General features: G+C 40.9%; 1 long non-coding RNA gene across 1 annotated transcript in view; it reads right to left on the reverse strand.

Moving 5' to 3' along the window:
• The window catches only part of LOC148108926 (uncharacterized), a 57,906-nt gene that overhangs the window by 16,971 nt on the left and 24,072 nt on the right, over nt 1-16,863 (reverse strand). The window lies entirely within an intron of this gene.

The raw sequence follows: 16,863 nt of genomic DNA on the forward strand, positions 1-16,863 counted from the left end.
TCTTGTTGAATTCTAGAATATTTAGCTATTGAAATATGCATGACTTCATTATGTTACTTTCCCTTTAAGTTCTATTAATTATGGTTAATGCATTAGGTAGGCTCTTTTGCAGTTGTGTAGATATTTATGTATCTGTGAAATTCATTTCAGAAAAGAATTGGAATTCATTTCAGTAAAGAGTGGCAAGTATTTCTAAATGCTTTCATCAAGTTAAGAACAATTACTCTAGACCTCAGAACAAAAACCATGAAGAACAAAGAGCTATGTGACCAAAAAGAAAATTGAAAACAGCTGCCATGCAGAACAGGAACTGATTGTAAGCTCCATGAAAGAAGCTACTGGGTTTATCTGTACATCACTTAACTGAGGAACTGGTACACGGGAGGCGCTGAACACCTGACTGAATGATTCGATGAATGGATGGAGGGACGAGACATACGAATGACTTGAGGAAGAAGGACTGGAGTAGTGACCTTCCTATCTCAAGGGTTCATCAAGCAGAAGCTCAGTCATTTGCTGGGCAGTTTAAATAAGGGATTCCTTCATACAAGGAGTAACTGAATGGAATAGAGAATTCTCTGGGTCTCTAAACCTCCATTTCTAAAGTTGAGATCTAACACATGGAAATCTCATTACCTGGAGCAGCAAAGACCTTGTTCCAATTTTGGACTGAATTGATCTAAGGCTGCCAACAACTGCCTACGCTCCTGACTTCATCCCTGAACCAAATACATGAGGAGATAGAGGGAGGGAGTATAGTGTGGTAGTTAAATGTAGAGGGCTCTGAAATCAAACAAATTTGAAATGGAGGGCAAACTATTGGCAAAGAAGGACCCCAATGTTCCTCCCATCCTTGAATGCATATCCCTTTGCAATATGATGTTGCAGAGCTTTCCTTCAGGAGGTGAAGTCTATAGCCCCACCCTTGGTGTAGGGTATCAATTGATGACTTGCTTTGAGCAGTAGAATGCAGCAGAAAGGACGCAGTGTGATTTCTGAACCTAGGTCTCAAGAGGCCCTGTAGTTTCTGCCTTAACTCTTTGGAAAGGTGCAGTCCCATGAGATGAAGTTTGGTAGAGGACAAGGATTGGCAGGGTAAGGCCCATGGGCCAATTCCACTCCACCACCTGTTTTTATAAATAATGTCTTATTGGAACACAGCCATGTCCATTTGTTTATGTATGGTCTCTGACTGGTTTACACTCCAACAATAAGTTGAGTAGTTACATCAGCAACTGGAAGCCCTACAAAGCCAAAAATCCTTACCATCTGACCCTTCACAGAAAATGTTTGCTGAACCTTTGGTTGCTACAGGATGAAGACTATATAGAACAGAGAAGAACGGTCCCAACTGAAGTCTCCTTAGAATGAGCAGCTCCCAGTTAAGCCACCAGAGGAGTACAGCCACATGAATGGCTGCAGGTGAGACCAGCAGAAGAAGAGTCCTGCTGAACTCAGCCCAAATTGCACACCCATAGACTTGTGAACAAATGTATAGCTGTTGTTTTAAGCCACTAGGTTTTGGGCTGGCTTGTGGTGCAGCAAGACATCACTGAGAGTGGCATTTATGGCTATGCCACTGAATGTATGTCGCAGATTGTTCCTAGCTCATATTTTGGAGGCCTCACCACTGCACCAGTGCAGGCTGGGGGTGCTTCTAACTACCGGTATCTGGATCCCTCTGCCTGGGGGCTTTCTGCAAAGTCCTGGGTCTGGCCAAGCTGGGAAATTAACACTCCATCTGCACCTCACCCACCCTTAACCTGTGATCAACAGAAGCTGGTGTGAGAATACACTCTGGTTCCCTCACCTTCTGGAAGAGAAAACTCTGAGGCGTTATGTTCTACATTGTTTTCCCAGGATTTCCCTGCAGGGTAACACTCTCATCCCCTCCCCCCCCCCCCCCCCCCCCGCATAAGATCACACTCCTTATTAGCAGCCGTCCTTTTTGTGTCTATTTTCCCCCTGACTTCACTGATACCTCCTGACCATCCCAAATAGGTTATTTTCACTTAAATCCCTGTCATAGATTCTGCTTCCAGTCAGAATACAAACCACAAGATACTGTGAAGCCTTAGACGTTTCTTTCTCTCTCTGAACCTTAGTTTCCTTATCTGTAAAATGAGAATTATAGGAGCATTTGTATGGTGGGAGGTGGTCGTCCTGAGGACTATTTTAAGATCACGTAGATTAGGGGCGCCTGGGTGGCACAGCGGTTAAGCATCTGCCTTCCGCTCAGAGCATGATTCCGGCGTTATGGGATCGAGCCCCACATCAGGCTCCTCCGCTATGAGCCTGCTTCTTCCTCTCCCACTCCCCCTGCTTGTGTTCCCTCTCTCGCTGGCTGTCTCTCTCTCTGTCGAATAAATAAATAAAATCTTAAAAAAAAAAAAAAAAGATCACGTAGATTAAAGCTCCCAGCACTGCTCTTTAGTGGGGTCAAAGGCACCACAGTGAGCCCCGCCTCCTCTCCACATGGGCTCTGGTGATTGGCCAAGCCCATGCACAGAGCTCCGGTGATTGGCCAAAACCCTCTAATAAGCCAGGCTCCTACTGAGGGACCGTGAAAAAGTAGGTTAGAGAGGCGGAGCATGCCTGAATTCAGCCCCAGTGTGTGGGCTCTGACTCTGCCTTAGAGTCACGTCCCAGATCAGAAGTCTGAGCCCCCTGCCTCCATATCTGGAGGACACCGTGGCTCCTGAATTCTGAGTTGGCTCACTGGGCTGGAGCCTGCTGCGTGCCTGACCCCAGGAACCTGTCCTGGACAGGAAGGAGAAGTGTAGTCAAGGAAGTGTGGCCGACCTGACTCCAGACAATTAGAAAAACATCACCGCGCTTCATAGTGGAAGGTAAGCATGACTTCAACTGTGGCCTTAAAAAGAAATGGGGTGGGGAAGGATGTTTTTCTTTTCTGCCTTAAGAGAGAAGCCGGTCTACCTAACACCCTCCACTCCTTCTAACAGCCTATAAGTACACACCCAAACCTGGAGAAAAAATTAAAAGCACACTTCCCACGTCACGGACTAGGAAACACGTTCCGTTTGCTCTATTCTCTTTTAAAGGTTGACTCCTTAATTCTCCTCCCTCAAGACCTGCCAAGCTCAAGACATTCAGGGATGTTTAGGAGAGAACTGGGTTGCAGAACACTCTCAGAATGCTCAGCTGATCCTTGTATCCATAATGGAAGGGTCCCATCACACCCGGGGTAAGGCAGCAGTGGTAATGAGAGCCAAGTTCTGGATCACGGCCAGGCCAGGAATAATGGCAAAGCTATAATTACCCTGTAGGACTTTGGATGGAAGTGACTATTTTAGAGCCTGAAAACATCTCAGCAGCATCTTGGAGTCACATCTGGGAAAGCCCCTTTTTGACCACTGTTGTCTTCTTGTCATGCAATAGGATGTCAGTGTCGGGGACATTTCCTACCAGAAAACCATCAAGAGATCTGTGCAGCACTTGGAGAAGCTGAAAAAGGCACCATGGCTTCTAAGCCTCGACTCTGACTGAAAATGCTATTTGTCTTTCAGAAGACAATATTTTCATTCCAGTATTTGTTGGGTCAACACAGTTAGGACAGGTTGTGGCCATGGACTCTCTAGTCCGGGGGCAGAAAGTCCTTGCAATATATCTTTGCATAACCCACACATCTAATTCAAGACCTCATAATAATTAGATGCTTGGGGATAAGTGTGTTAGAAAATGGGTTGTGCTTGGGTATGATCTCCCTGTGGCTACATGGCTTAGGTTATGCAGCCTCTCAGAGCCTCTGTTTCCTTATTTGTTATTTCCAGGGTGGGCTTCCTGCCTCCCTCCCTGGACTTTGAGAAATGTAAAAGGAGAAAAAGTGCAACAACAGCAACAAAACTATGCACCTATTATTAAAACATCTTTTGAGGTTCTTCAGCTTATAAGAAAAAGAAAAGGGTAAACGGGGAAAAAAGAATGGGCAATCAAACATTGGCTATTGGTTGAGCATAGGTTCTGGAATTAGACTACTTGGGTTCAAATATTAGCTTTGCTAGGTCCTTGAAGTATGACCATGGGCAGTTCATGTTATTGTTCCCTGCCTCACCTTTCCTAACTGTACTACAGTACAAGGACCCACCTCTGTAGACTTCCACAGGATTGAAGGACACAGCTCATGCAAATGCAGCAAAAAATCTGGACTGCGGTAGCCACTGGTAGAACACCATTGCTCCCATTAGTATCAGAATCATTTGTAAACTACTGTTATTGGAAGCCAGTGTTTTTTTCTGCCTAGGAATGTAGGTTGTCAATCATGAAGCAGGTGTTTAGTAGGCATCAAAATGGGTGCAGGACCAGTACACCTGTATGAGCTTGGTGTCATAACACTCTGATGGGTCCCGATCAGCTGGCTGAAGCTTTGCAACAGAAATTTGTAATAAAGTTTAGTTACAGTATCATGTATATGAAGGCTCTATTAAAAATAAGTACTGTATGGTGACTAACATAATATAAAAAAACATTAAAAAAAAATAAGCCAAGCAATGAAAGACAATTATCATATGGTTTCATTCATTTGTGGAACATAAGGAATAGCAGCGAGATCGGTAGGAGGAGGAAGGGAAGAATGAAGGAGGGGTAAACAGAAGGGGGAATGAACCACGAGAGACTATGGATTCTGGGAAACAAACAGGGTTTCAGAGGGGAGGGGGTGGGGGATGGGCTAGCCTGGTGATGGGTATTTAAGATGGCGCGTATTGCATGGAGCACTGGGTGTTACAGGCAAACAATGAATCATGGAACACTACATCAAAAACTAATGATGTACTGTATGGTGGCTAACATAACATAATAAAAAATTTAAAAAATAATAATAATAAATTGACCTGGAAACGAATTTATCCAGAACACCCATGCTTTCATTTACTTTTATCTTAAATCATTTTTTAGTAGGATACAAAGAGGTGGTTTTAGAGCTAGCCATACCTCAGATTGCCCACAACTTGTGTTAGTGATAGTGATAAATAATAGTGATGATATGACAGCAGATAATGTTCACTGCATATTCATGTGCATTACCTGCAGTTAAATACCTGCTTTGTATTTGACTCTCAGCTTTCCCCGTATTACCTCATTTGGAACAAGGAGGGAGGGCACTCTTACTATCCCCGTTTTAGAGATAAGATGACCGAAGCTCAATGAGATTAAGTAACACACTTATGATCACCCATTGGTAATGTGCCATCTGGAGATTTGAACCCCACCCTGTGAGAAACCGGAGTCTCAAGTTTTATCTCTGTTGAAACCCACATATTTGGTGGGCCCTAGCTGGCAGGGCATGGAGTGAGGAGATGGGATTTGTGGAGAGCAGACTTCATGCAAGGTTTCCTTCCTGTCCCAGGAAGATTGTAAAGATGGTGGGAAGCCCTGAGAAGTCAGTAGATTGATAAAAAGTCACTTCCTTGGTCCATCACAGTTAGGACACAGTGTGACAGTACACACAGGGATGATGCGGCAACTAGAAACCCTCCCACATGCATAGGGATTTTCCCTTTGCAAAGGGCTCTCCCCATGTCCTGTCATTGGTCGCTTTAAGCTATCCCGTAGAGGCAGAATGACCATAAACATTAGTGGAGCCACAAGCTATGGAAGGACCTGCTAGAAAGAAAAGGATTTGGGAACCCTAGTATACAGAAGTTATATATGGCTGATCATCCAACCTTGGCAGTGACAACCAGCCTCAGCTCCCCATTAGCCATATGATCACAAGGATCAACAACTGTACGTTTACCACCACTCTGGACCCATACAACGTTTTTCACTTTCAGTATAGTATTCACCGAATTACATGAGATATTCAGCAAACTCGACTTTGCGTTAAATGACTTTACCCAACCAGAGGCTAATGTAAGTGTTCTGAACACATTTAAGGCAGGCTGGGCTATGCTATGATGTTGGGTAGGTTAGGTGGATTTGGGTGCATTTGTGACTGAGGATATTTTTCACCTAGGATGGGTTTATCAGGATGTAACCCCATTATAAGTCTAGGAAGGTCTGTATATTCCAAACTTATTTGCCAAAACAGATGTTTGTTCAACACCAATTACTCTCTCCACTAGCATAGATAGTTTGGAGTTGGCAAGATCAGTAGGGAGGTGATTTACATTGGAGGCAGAATATGGAGTTAGGAAAGGGAGCCTATGTGTTGGGCTGATCCTTTTCAGAGTACTGACCAAGGGGCCAAGAGCTGTCCCAACAAAGAACTGAGCTCTGCAAGGGCTGCTGCATTTATTCACTAGGCATGGCTAGGGTGTGCATGTTGAGGAGAGGCAAGAGATAGCAAAGAGCCCTTTGGGCCATGTTGGGGAGAGCCTGGGTTTTGTCCTCTGGGCACTAGATAGTCGATGAAGAAAATCCAAAATAGAAGTGGCAGGATCAAGGCTTGTCTTCAAAAGACTGGTCTGGCAGCAGTGTGGCAAAGAGAGAGAAGGCTCTTCCACTATAGTGTTTGAATACCATGATCCCAGCCCTTCTGGCAGCGACAAAGGTCTTTTTAAAGCTGGGGACTTCTGAATATAGATCAGGAATAACCATGCCTGGCATTTGTATAGACCCTTTTACTTCTAAAACTCTGTCTTTCAGTTCATCAAACAACAATCCGAGGAGGTGGGCCAAGTAGAATTATTCCCATCACCAGATGGGGAAGCATCTCCAAGTAACTACAGAAATGCCAAAATAGTCCCAGTTAAAGCAAATGCATTCTAGCTCTGCACTATTTAAGGCTGAGATTTGATTTGTGTGGCTAGGAAAATGAAGCATGTTTAAAACTCTAAAAGAAAAGAAAAAAAACCTATGCAACTGATGAATTACTGAACTCTACCTCTGAAACTAATGATGTACTATATGCTGCCTAATTGAATTTAAATAAATTTTTTTAAAAACCCCAAAATTCTTGATGCCCATAAGTAGAAATCAGTGTTAAATAATAATCTAAGAAGTATTGGTTTCAAAAACAAAAGAATGAGTAACTAGCACGAAGACCAAACTGCATACCTGAAAAGCAGAAGGCTGCTAGCTAGGGACCTGCTTTGCAAAATTAAGAAACACTTGATGGAAATGATGTTAGTTTCATGCATCTAATATGCATAGCTTCTACGTATGTACAGATATAGAGTTTCAGCTTGCCTAATTATGCACATTACAACCTTTATCAAACCGTGCTGGATTTAGTTTAAAAACAATTCTGAAATGACTATCGTAACATATGTTCATTGAATTACAAGAGAACATCCTTCATTCTCAGCACACCACCTCTTTTTGCACTTCCTTCAAAGTATACATATCGTCACAATTTAGGGAGAGAGATAATCAAATATCATTAACATGCAGCATAACTAACATCTTGAACTTCAGGTATCATCAGGAAGATCCAGAAAAAGGATTGAGTTAGGTTTGTAAGATGATGCTGCATAGTCAAGAGAAATTCCCAGTGGAAAACAAAAACAAAAACAACCAGACAAGCTCTTAACCATCTTAAGAAGCTTCCAGAGTGAAGGAGCAGTATCTTTAGACTCAGTCACTTATTTTCCCTAAGCCTCAATTACTTCATTGTAAAATGGCCCACAAGGCCCTAATTCTGGCCCATGGCTCTATCTGCAACCATACCTCTTGCCATTCTTTCCCTTCGTCACTCATTCTTTGCCACAAGGGCAGCCTACATGTCTCCTGAACATGCCAAACACATTCCCGCCTCAGGGCCTTTGCACTTGCACTTCTGCATCTAGAAATAGTGCTTCCTTCAGATCTTTGTGGGCTCACTCCTCTTATTCAAGTCTCTACTCAAATGGTCCTTCTGTAGGAAGTCTTCCTTTGGTCCCTAAGTAGCACCTGCCCATCCCTTTACTCTATGATCTTTCCTGACTGTTTTTTCTTAATAGCATTTATCTCTACCTGACATTATTTGTTTTCCTGTTTATGTCCCAAATTCACTAGAATGTAAGATCCATGAGTGCTGGAACTTCATTATCTTCCTATTTCCCAACTTTTCAAAGAGTATCAGCAAATAACTGGAAGCTCAATACATACTTGTAGAGAGGTAGGAGGGAGAGATGAAGGAGAGGAAATCTCAGTGCTCCATTTTTTTTTTTTCCATCTGAAATTCCAGATAGGCATCATGGTTTTAAGTTATTTCCATTAACTGATTTACATTGGATAATTGATTAAAAGGAGATTAAAAGGAGAAATGAGTCACCCTTTTTTTAAAAATTGAAAAATTTTTAATTGTGATAAATACACATAGCATCTGCCCTCTTAACCATTTTTAAGTGTAGAGATCAGCACATGTTTTTAGACTGAGCAGCTTCAAACGGAGTACCCCAGCTCAGCCTTCCCTGATGTTCTGCTTCTAAATCAGTGAAAGACTTCCCCCTGTCCAAAAAACTGTGCTAGATTCTTAAATATTTACAACAAATAGATTAACGTTTTTACAATAGGAAAATGCAACGCTATATAATTGTGCGAAAGCAAGATAACTATAAAATTTACCCCCAAAAAATGAATATATAGTTCATCACAAGTAGTGTGGTAATGGAACATCATTTCAAGCAATATAATTAACATCTTCCCATCTTGTGAGTGTATCTAAGGAACATTAAACAAAACCTTGTCTAGTGATCATGTCAAACATCTGCATTTGAAACTCCTCATGAACATGAGCCTTGGTCAAGTGACCCCACTGTGCTAGGCTAATTCACAGATGGGGAAACTGAGTCTCAGAAGTTATCTCTTGCTCAAGGTCAACACAGCTAGTAGCAAGCTAGTACTCACATCAGGTCTTCTAACGGCAAGTTCTGAGTCTTTCCGCCATCGCAGGCTGTGAAATGATGTTCCTAAATCTAACAGCTCTCTTTTCCCATTTCCTCTTATTATCTACTTCGCTATTCAGAGTCATCCTATTCTGAAACTTCTTCCTTCAGCACTCATATAAAAGGGTGGGTGTTTTTGTTTTTTGTTTTTTTAGCTCAGTGCATGAATTTTCTAGTCTAACTTCTTAACAATAAAAAACACCTTCCCTAACAAAGTGGCCCTACATGCCACCTGGTAGCTCAGACCTCACTTTAGGAAGCACAACTTAATTTAATGGGGTGCTAGGAAGCAAACTTGGGATGCATCCAGCATTTTAATATAGTGTTTCTGACCAGATGGCATTCACTTGCTCCTAAACTTATCCTTCTGTTATCGTGAGACTGCTTTTTTCGATTACTATAGCAATAACCAAAGAGGGGAAGGTCACGGTTTTGATCCGTGGAGAGGTCAGTTCCTTTTATTCAAGTTCTAAGATGTTATTGCTATGATTGGCCCCTGTCCATGGGCAGCCCCATTTCAAGTTACAGAGTGGAACTGGGTGGATGAATCCGTGCAAATCCATTACGAGGGAGCCAAGCGGCAAGTAATCAAACCAGCACTCTTTCCACTGATAGCCACTGTGAAATTTCTAGAATATATCTGAGTACATGCTAGCTGTCCAACACAGTGTAGGACACAATGAACGGTTACAAAGTAAGCTTTAGTCCTAAATCAGTGTTAATCAACTAAATAATGAGTCCCTACTCTACTCCTGGCATTATGATGTGTGCTATGGATTTGGCAAAAATCAGGGCAGACATCGTGGAAAGGAAACTACAGTATTTTCATATAGTCTATTCCAATAGTAATTATTATCATAATAAGCTAATATCATCTGGTGAGGTTATTATGTACAAAGGGCTGTAGTAGCTACAAAGATAAAATACTATTCTTGTCCTTAGGATTCCACATATAAAATAAAAAACAATAGGTAAATTCTCAAAGATTATATGTATATATACACATACACAAATGTGTGTGTATGTATAAAATATTTAAAATAATTGACATTCTCTGAAGTGAATGGAGAAATGCATTGTAATGTTAGCTACTGTTAATATTAAGAACATCTCTTCACAATATCTTTTTGGTAGAAAGGCAGCATTTATCCCCACAGCATTGCTAGGCATCCGATGTCTAGGAGACAGCTTTCCTTTTATCTGTACACGGACATACACTGAGTAGGGTGTACTGTTTAGGGGATTTGGACAGAAATATGTTTCATAATGGAATTTTTTAAAAGGGTATCAATTGTAAGCTAATGGGGAGAATCTAGGTCACAAGAAATTGGGTCACTGTAAGGTTTTTCCTCGAAAGAGTTTTAAACTTTCCCACAACAAAATTTTGGTTAGAAAAAGATAACCCAACCTTGGGACATAAGGTGAGCGTAGATCTGAAGTTGGCGGCCTTAGAGCTCGGAGGTTAGCATGTGGGTATAGATGCTAAGATCATAAACTTGGGAATTCGAGGCCTGGATTTGACTCTGGGCTCTGAAGTGTACTAACTGGGTATTCCTGCATGTGTTAGGTTGTCTCTTAGATCCATAGATACGTTAACAATAAAATGGGGATAACCAAGACTACCTCCAGAAATGGTTGGGAAGATGAAGTAATGCAGATAAAGTACTTAGCCCAGGGCCTGGCTCATAATAAGAGCATGACAGTCGTGATGACATTTCTATCAGTGATGGTGATGATGATGACAACGATGATATTGGTGGTGATGAAGCAGAAGACAGCCAAGATGTGGAGGACAATAACCATGACATTGATGAGCTCAGTGATTTTTCTCTTTCCCACCTAACCTTTACCTTCACTCGTGATGCTATCCAGAAGGCCAATTTTAGATATATACCAGACTGAAAAATAACAGAATTCTCTACTGTTATAGGACAGAACTCTTTGAATTGTGTTTCTACTTCTACAGACACCCTTGAAATTATTCCACCAGAGTCCTTAGGCCAGGCCATTCTGTGAGCAGGTGCTTGTATGCCGAAGATCATTGTTTGCTCTCACAAAGCTGACAGGCCCAGATGGGGCTCCAACTTGGATAATATCTTGGCCTCACTAGTACCACACTTGTAACCAACAGAGCTAACTAGGCTGACGTGAAGAAAGAATAAATCCCAAACTAGTCCCTGAGTTATTTTCTTTGGCTCTACAATTGAACTGTCTACAAACAAATATTTTTATCATTGGACTCCTTTTCTCTCCTCAGTGAATTTTCCTTTGGGATAATTTTTTTCAGATTTCAGTGACTCCCTGGGAGAAGGACCGGGAAGAAACTAGCTAACGTGCATTTCCTGAGACTTAAGAATAACCACTCCATTTCATTGTGAGGATCTAATTGGCACAAAATTCAGGTCATAGAAAACCGAATAAATCAGGACAATATGGAAACCTAAAAAGAGAGTGGAAAACAGTGAAATTACAACTTTACTTTGCAACTACACCTTTTTTTGCAGTGTGAAAAAAGATCCATGACCCTATATATGACAAATGGACATCTCCAGGACGCTCTTTATTTTTTCACATACTCTCTCTACCTAAGAGGTTTTAATGCCCTTAGGTGGTAGAATTTTGGCACACTGGATGAAACGAAAGCTGTGAATAGCATGCGACTCAAGATACGCTGGGAAGAGGCAGAGCGACATATGAGCATTTGACGCTATGAAGACCCGGCTTCTGTCTTGGCAAGGAGACACACTTAACCTGCGCTAGTCCAAGCTAGTGTTACATGTCATAAAATCTTCACTCGGCCATGGGGCTTTCGACACCCTAATAAATTCTGAATGGAGTCAAGACTGAATTTTCAGATAAATATCTCATCATATGACATTTTTATTTAGGAATTAGAACACTAAGGACTGACTTAAAATGACATCAATCTAATGTCTTTATTGAGAACTTTATTCTTCAGGTCTTAGCCATTTTGTATTTTAAACACGATCACATTTTGTTAAGAGCTGGAAGTGATATGTTTCAGTGCAAATAATGAAAACCCTGAGACATGAAAATTGAGTCATTTGGGGGAAATTTAGTAATGGTTCTCTGCTTTAAACTACCTCCCCTAACCACTTTGGTGGTAAAGTTTTATTTTAATATAATGTAATTGGTTAAAATAACAATTAGTACTTCCTGTGTACTTCTGATTGCCTGGCACTATTGTGCTAAGCACTCTGCAGGTATATCACATTTAATTGACATAACTCTTTGAACTTGATAAATGCTATGAAGTGAGAAGAAAAAAATTTTGAACTACTAACTTTAAATGGCATCATGGGAAAAGAACATCCAAACCTCCCAAATACTATTAAAAAAAAAAATTATTTTATTTAGCACCCCCTAGTGTGAAGAATGGGGAAAGCACTTCCCAGTCAAAACTCCTTTTCTATTTCATTCATTCATCATTCGTGCGTTCTGTGAATACGAGTAGTTTCCTTGTTGTATGCCAAGACAGTGTGATGGTGCTGGGATTGAGTAAGGGATAAAACAGACCTGCTCTTGCCTTCAAGTAACTAATAGTCTCATATAAAACAACTAAAGTAAGACAGAAAATGCACAGTTGCAAATTGTGATGAAGGCATGGATGGAAACAACTAGGGTCTTGTTAGAGTAATGGGGGCTACCTTCACGGATGAGGAAAAGGTCGGCTGCAGAGCTCACTGTGCAGGGATAGCATGTGTGAAGGTGTCGAGGGCCACAGACATTTGGTGTGTTGGTGGAACTCCACTGTGGCTGGTGCATAGTGAGGGAGATGCACAAGATTAGGTTGGAGAGAAGAATAGGAAGGACTCAATGAAGATGGACATGGTTGGGAGTTTTTGTTCAAAGTGTGGAGGAAACAAGTCAGAAGCTCAGGCTGGGATGGGAGCTGGTGAGATCCATATGCAGTAAAGACCTCTGTGACCTCTCTGTGAAAAAGGCTCAAGAGGAGTGAGAGAGGGTCTTATCCTTACTGGGGATAAGGAGGCTTTGTAAGGAGGCTTTGTAGGAGTTGCCATAGGAGATGTTAGTAATTTGGGTTGAATGTGTGGTTCTCAAATGGAGGAGACTGCCCCCAAGGGATATCTGGCAATGTCTGGAGACATTTTGGATTATAACAAAACGGGTGTTCCCACTGGCATCCAGCAGGTCGAGAATAGGGATACTGATAACAATCCTACGATGCACAGGAGAGCTTCCCACAGCAAAGAATTTTCTGGCCCAAAATATCAATAGAATAGAGGTTGTAAATCCTAGGGTAGAGGTTTAGCAAAAATGATAGAGGTAAGTGGGTAAATTTTTAAAATGTTTAAACTATGGCATGTATGGGACTTAGTGATGGATGGATACAGAATGGTGAGGGAGAGGGGCGTATCAGGTGTGACTCCCCAGAACCCTGGCTTGAACAAATGTGGGTTGTCATTTACTAGGATTGAAAGACCCATGGGAAGAGCCAGACTGCAACAGGGAAGAAATAAATAACTCATCTTTGAATATGTCAAGTTTAAGTTGCCTGGGAGATAGCCAAGAGGAGATATGAAATAAGTTGACTTTCTGAGTTTTTTATTCTAATCCTAATCATTATAGTGATTAAATTTATTGAGCAGTTATAATGTTCCAGGCTTCATTCTAAGGACTTTTGTACATTGTTTTATTAATCCTACTAACAGTAAGGATCAACATTCATTCTCTGAATCTTCTTGATATATACTTCAAGTTTCCAAATTATGAGCAACGGATATCATTCTAGTCTTCAAAAATTTTCCTTCAGCATAGGGAACACATTGCTGAAAGCTAACAGTAAATATTATGCCTTCCCTAATAAAACAGAATGTGTCAGTAAGATAAAACATCCTAACCACTGTGCCATCCAAGATATTCAAAATTGTATTTACCATTACTCCGAAAGCTTTCATCATCCTTATTTTAGAAAATACCCTGAAAGTTTTTCTCTTCTTTCTTGTCTCTGGTTTGGATAAAATAGCAAAATTTTACCCCCCAAAGGACACTATCTTTAGGAAATATAACCATGATCTCTAGAAGCAGCTTAACATTCCAGAAGAGGCTTCTGCCATTTAATATTCTTTCAAAGCCATCTGGCCCTCCATCTTCCTGGCCAAATGATACAATGTCTTCAAAACACATTTCAACATTAGCAGATGCAGCTAACTCAAGTCAGGAAGCCTGAAGGAATGGAACCACTCCATTCTGAGTTATGTGATATGTAAGTCACTCTGTGATACCCATGATGGATGTCTGGGAGCAGTTTTGCTTATTTAGTCTGAGAGAAAGAATCTAAAATAGCAAGGCTATGAAAGCTCATATTGTTCAATGAGCCTGATTGCAGTTGTGAGGTACAGCCAGACCTCACTAAAAATGGGACTCCAGTTAGGAATTTGTTACCAAGGCCAACTTCTGGTAGGGTATATTTGTAATTTGCCCCAGGGCTAAAGTTTCAGGTCAACTCACATTAAAGTAGAAAATAAAGTACTTTGTTCAGGTGGAAGGAACTGCTCTGCTCAGAATCGAGGAATACAAAGGATTCGTGATTCCCCTATGTCTTGGGTCAGTCTTTGAGAGATTTTTCTCCAGTTTCCTCCTTGCTTCTATCTCTCCTCCACCCAGAACCTGACAGATGTCTATCAGGTGAGAAACAGCGCTGGGGAGCCTGCATCCTTCCTGTCATGACCGAAGGTACTCATCTATCTACAGGGACAAATAAGATCTCAAATTGCATACCGCCATCTGTTTTCTGTTTTTTGGGGTTCTGGGTTGCTCCGTACCTTCAGAAAAATATCTAGAATTTCTAAATTCTGTGGTTGGCTAGGGCATATTGAAAATCCTTGTCTTAAAGTCAGCCCTGTTTCCTGCGTCTCATTACACAACTTCCTTAGCTGTTCTAAAAGTGGTGTAGGGATTTTTTTTCCCCTAGGGAGAGAGGAGGGCCAGGAAGCTGAGTAGAAAGATAAAAAGCACATTTCTGGGAGTGCTAGTCCTAGCCGCAGTGCCTCCGCTGAAGTTAGCCCGTGTGCTGAACAATTTCATACCACCTGGTTACTCCCCTGTTTTGTGTCAACACACACGAGCAGCCTGATCAGAGAAACGACTTTTCCTTATCCCAGTAATCCCCCAAACAGTATTTTACATGAAGACTGTACAACCAATAGAATATTTTTCCATCAAAACTTCAAGGTAGGGTGCTTTACTCACTTGCAACATGTTCTTTACTTTTCCACCCATCTTTCTGGAAGAGACTATCCCTTTTTTGGTGGGGGTCAGGGGGAGAAGGGGAGACATCCAATGGTATTTGCAATTCCCCCAGAATACATAATTGATCGAATTCTTAATAAACAATATGCAAGTCTACCATTGAGGATTATAAAACACTAATTCACTAAACAGATGAAATTCTCCTAAGTTTAAGACCTACATTCCCTCTCCTTTTACCTCCTATCCAAATTTTTAAATGTTGTCAACTCTTGTTTTTGTGTCTATGGTATTACAATGAGACATCATTAGGTGCTTCCAGGACACCTGTATCCCACTGTATGGTGGGAAACTAGTTTGAATCGTGTGGAGAATGAAAGCTAACCTTGACTGAGCTCCTAGTCTGAAGTAGGCACCATGCCAGATGTTTACACCTGGTGGTTAGCTCATTTAATTATAAATGCATAATGAACTCTTAAGCATTTTTACACTGGTGGTAGATAATTATCTTTAATCATTAAAGTAATACACACTTATTTAAGAAATGTAGGCAAAAGTGAAAATAAGCTGGGGGGGAGGGGAGCAGTCCTAATCCCAGTCCCCAAAAGTGATCACTGTTCAGTATATTTCCCCATAATAATTTTTATAAGGTTTTGCTTAAAAAAAACTAGTTGTAATGCTATAATATGCATAATTACAACATACATACTCTGCATATAATTATGCATAATTGCAATAATAAAATACATACAATGATTTAAAATTGTTTTTTCAGTTAACACTAGAACTTCTTTTTGACATGCTGTAGTCACATTCTTTTTAAACAGCTGCATTTTATTCCATCTACAGCTCTATCATATCTGTCTTAATAACTGTGAGGTTGAGCATGGACATTTGAAGGAACTTACAAAGGTCAGGTGAAAAAAATACCCTCACACTGTCATTTTAACTTAAAAAGAAGAAATCCAAGTTAAGCTATGCAAAGAAATCAAAACCTTTAAAAATATATTAATATTCTTTCATTTTAAAATAATTTCAGAGGGCATGCATGATTCAGAATTTCACTAAACATATTAAAAGGCATTCAAATTAATAAGTATGACTGAAATATATTCTTCCGTCCTCCCTTCCCCCCACCAAAATAACTCTAATGAAACCAAAATTTCCTGAGTTCTGAATGTACTTTTAAAAGATCATTAAAAATGTATGGCAGAGAGCTCTAAGGAGAGCAAGCTACTATTTCTAACAAGGAATTATCCTGTCCCACTGGCAACATCCTTTGGTGGAAACAGTCATTTGACTTAATGTGTTAGTTTCCTAGGGCTGCCATAATGAAATACCGCAGACTAGGGGCTTAAACAACAGAACTTTATTTTCTTGCAGTTCTGGAAGCTAGATGTCTAAGATCAAGGTGTTGGTGGGGCTCATTTCCCCTGAAGGCTTCTCCCCTTGTCCTGCTGATGGCTCCCTTCTCACTGTGTCCTCACATGGTCTTTCCTCCGAAGGCACATGTCTGAGTCCAAATTCCCTCTTCTTATAAGGACATCAGTCATATTGGTTGAGGGCGCACCCATATGACTTCATTTTACCTTAATTACCTCTTTAAAAGCCCTGCCTCCAAATACAGTCACATTCTGAGTTCCTGGGTGTGTGGACTTCAACATGTGAATTTGGGGGGCAGGAGGGGGGGGTAACACAACTCAGCCTATAACACTGAGCAAAAGTAGCAGCAAGAACTCTCCTTTTTTTGTGTCTATGAGGATATCTGATCAACAAAGAATCTTCCTTCTTAAGTAAAAGAAAA

This window comes from Ursus americanus, chromosome 14, assembly GCF_024610735.1.
Source record: "Ursus americanus isolate L20-20 chromosome 14, mUrsAme1.1.p, whole genome shotgun sequence".
Taxonomy (NCBI): Eukaryota; Metazoa; Chordata; class Mammalia; order Carnivora; family Ursidae; genus Ursus; species Ursus americanus.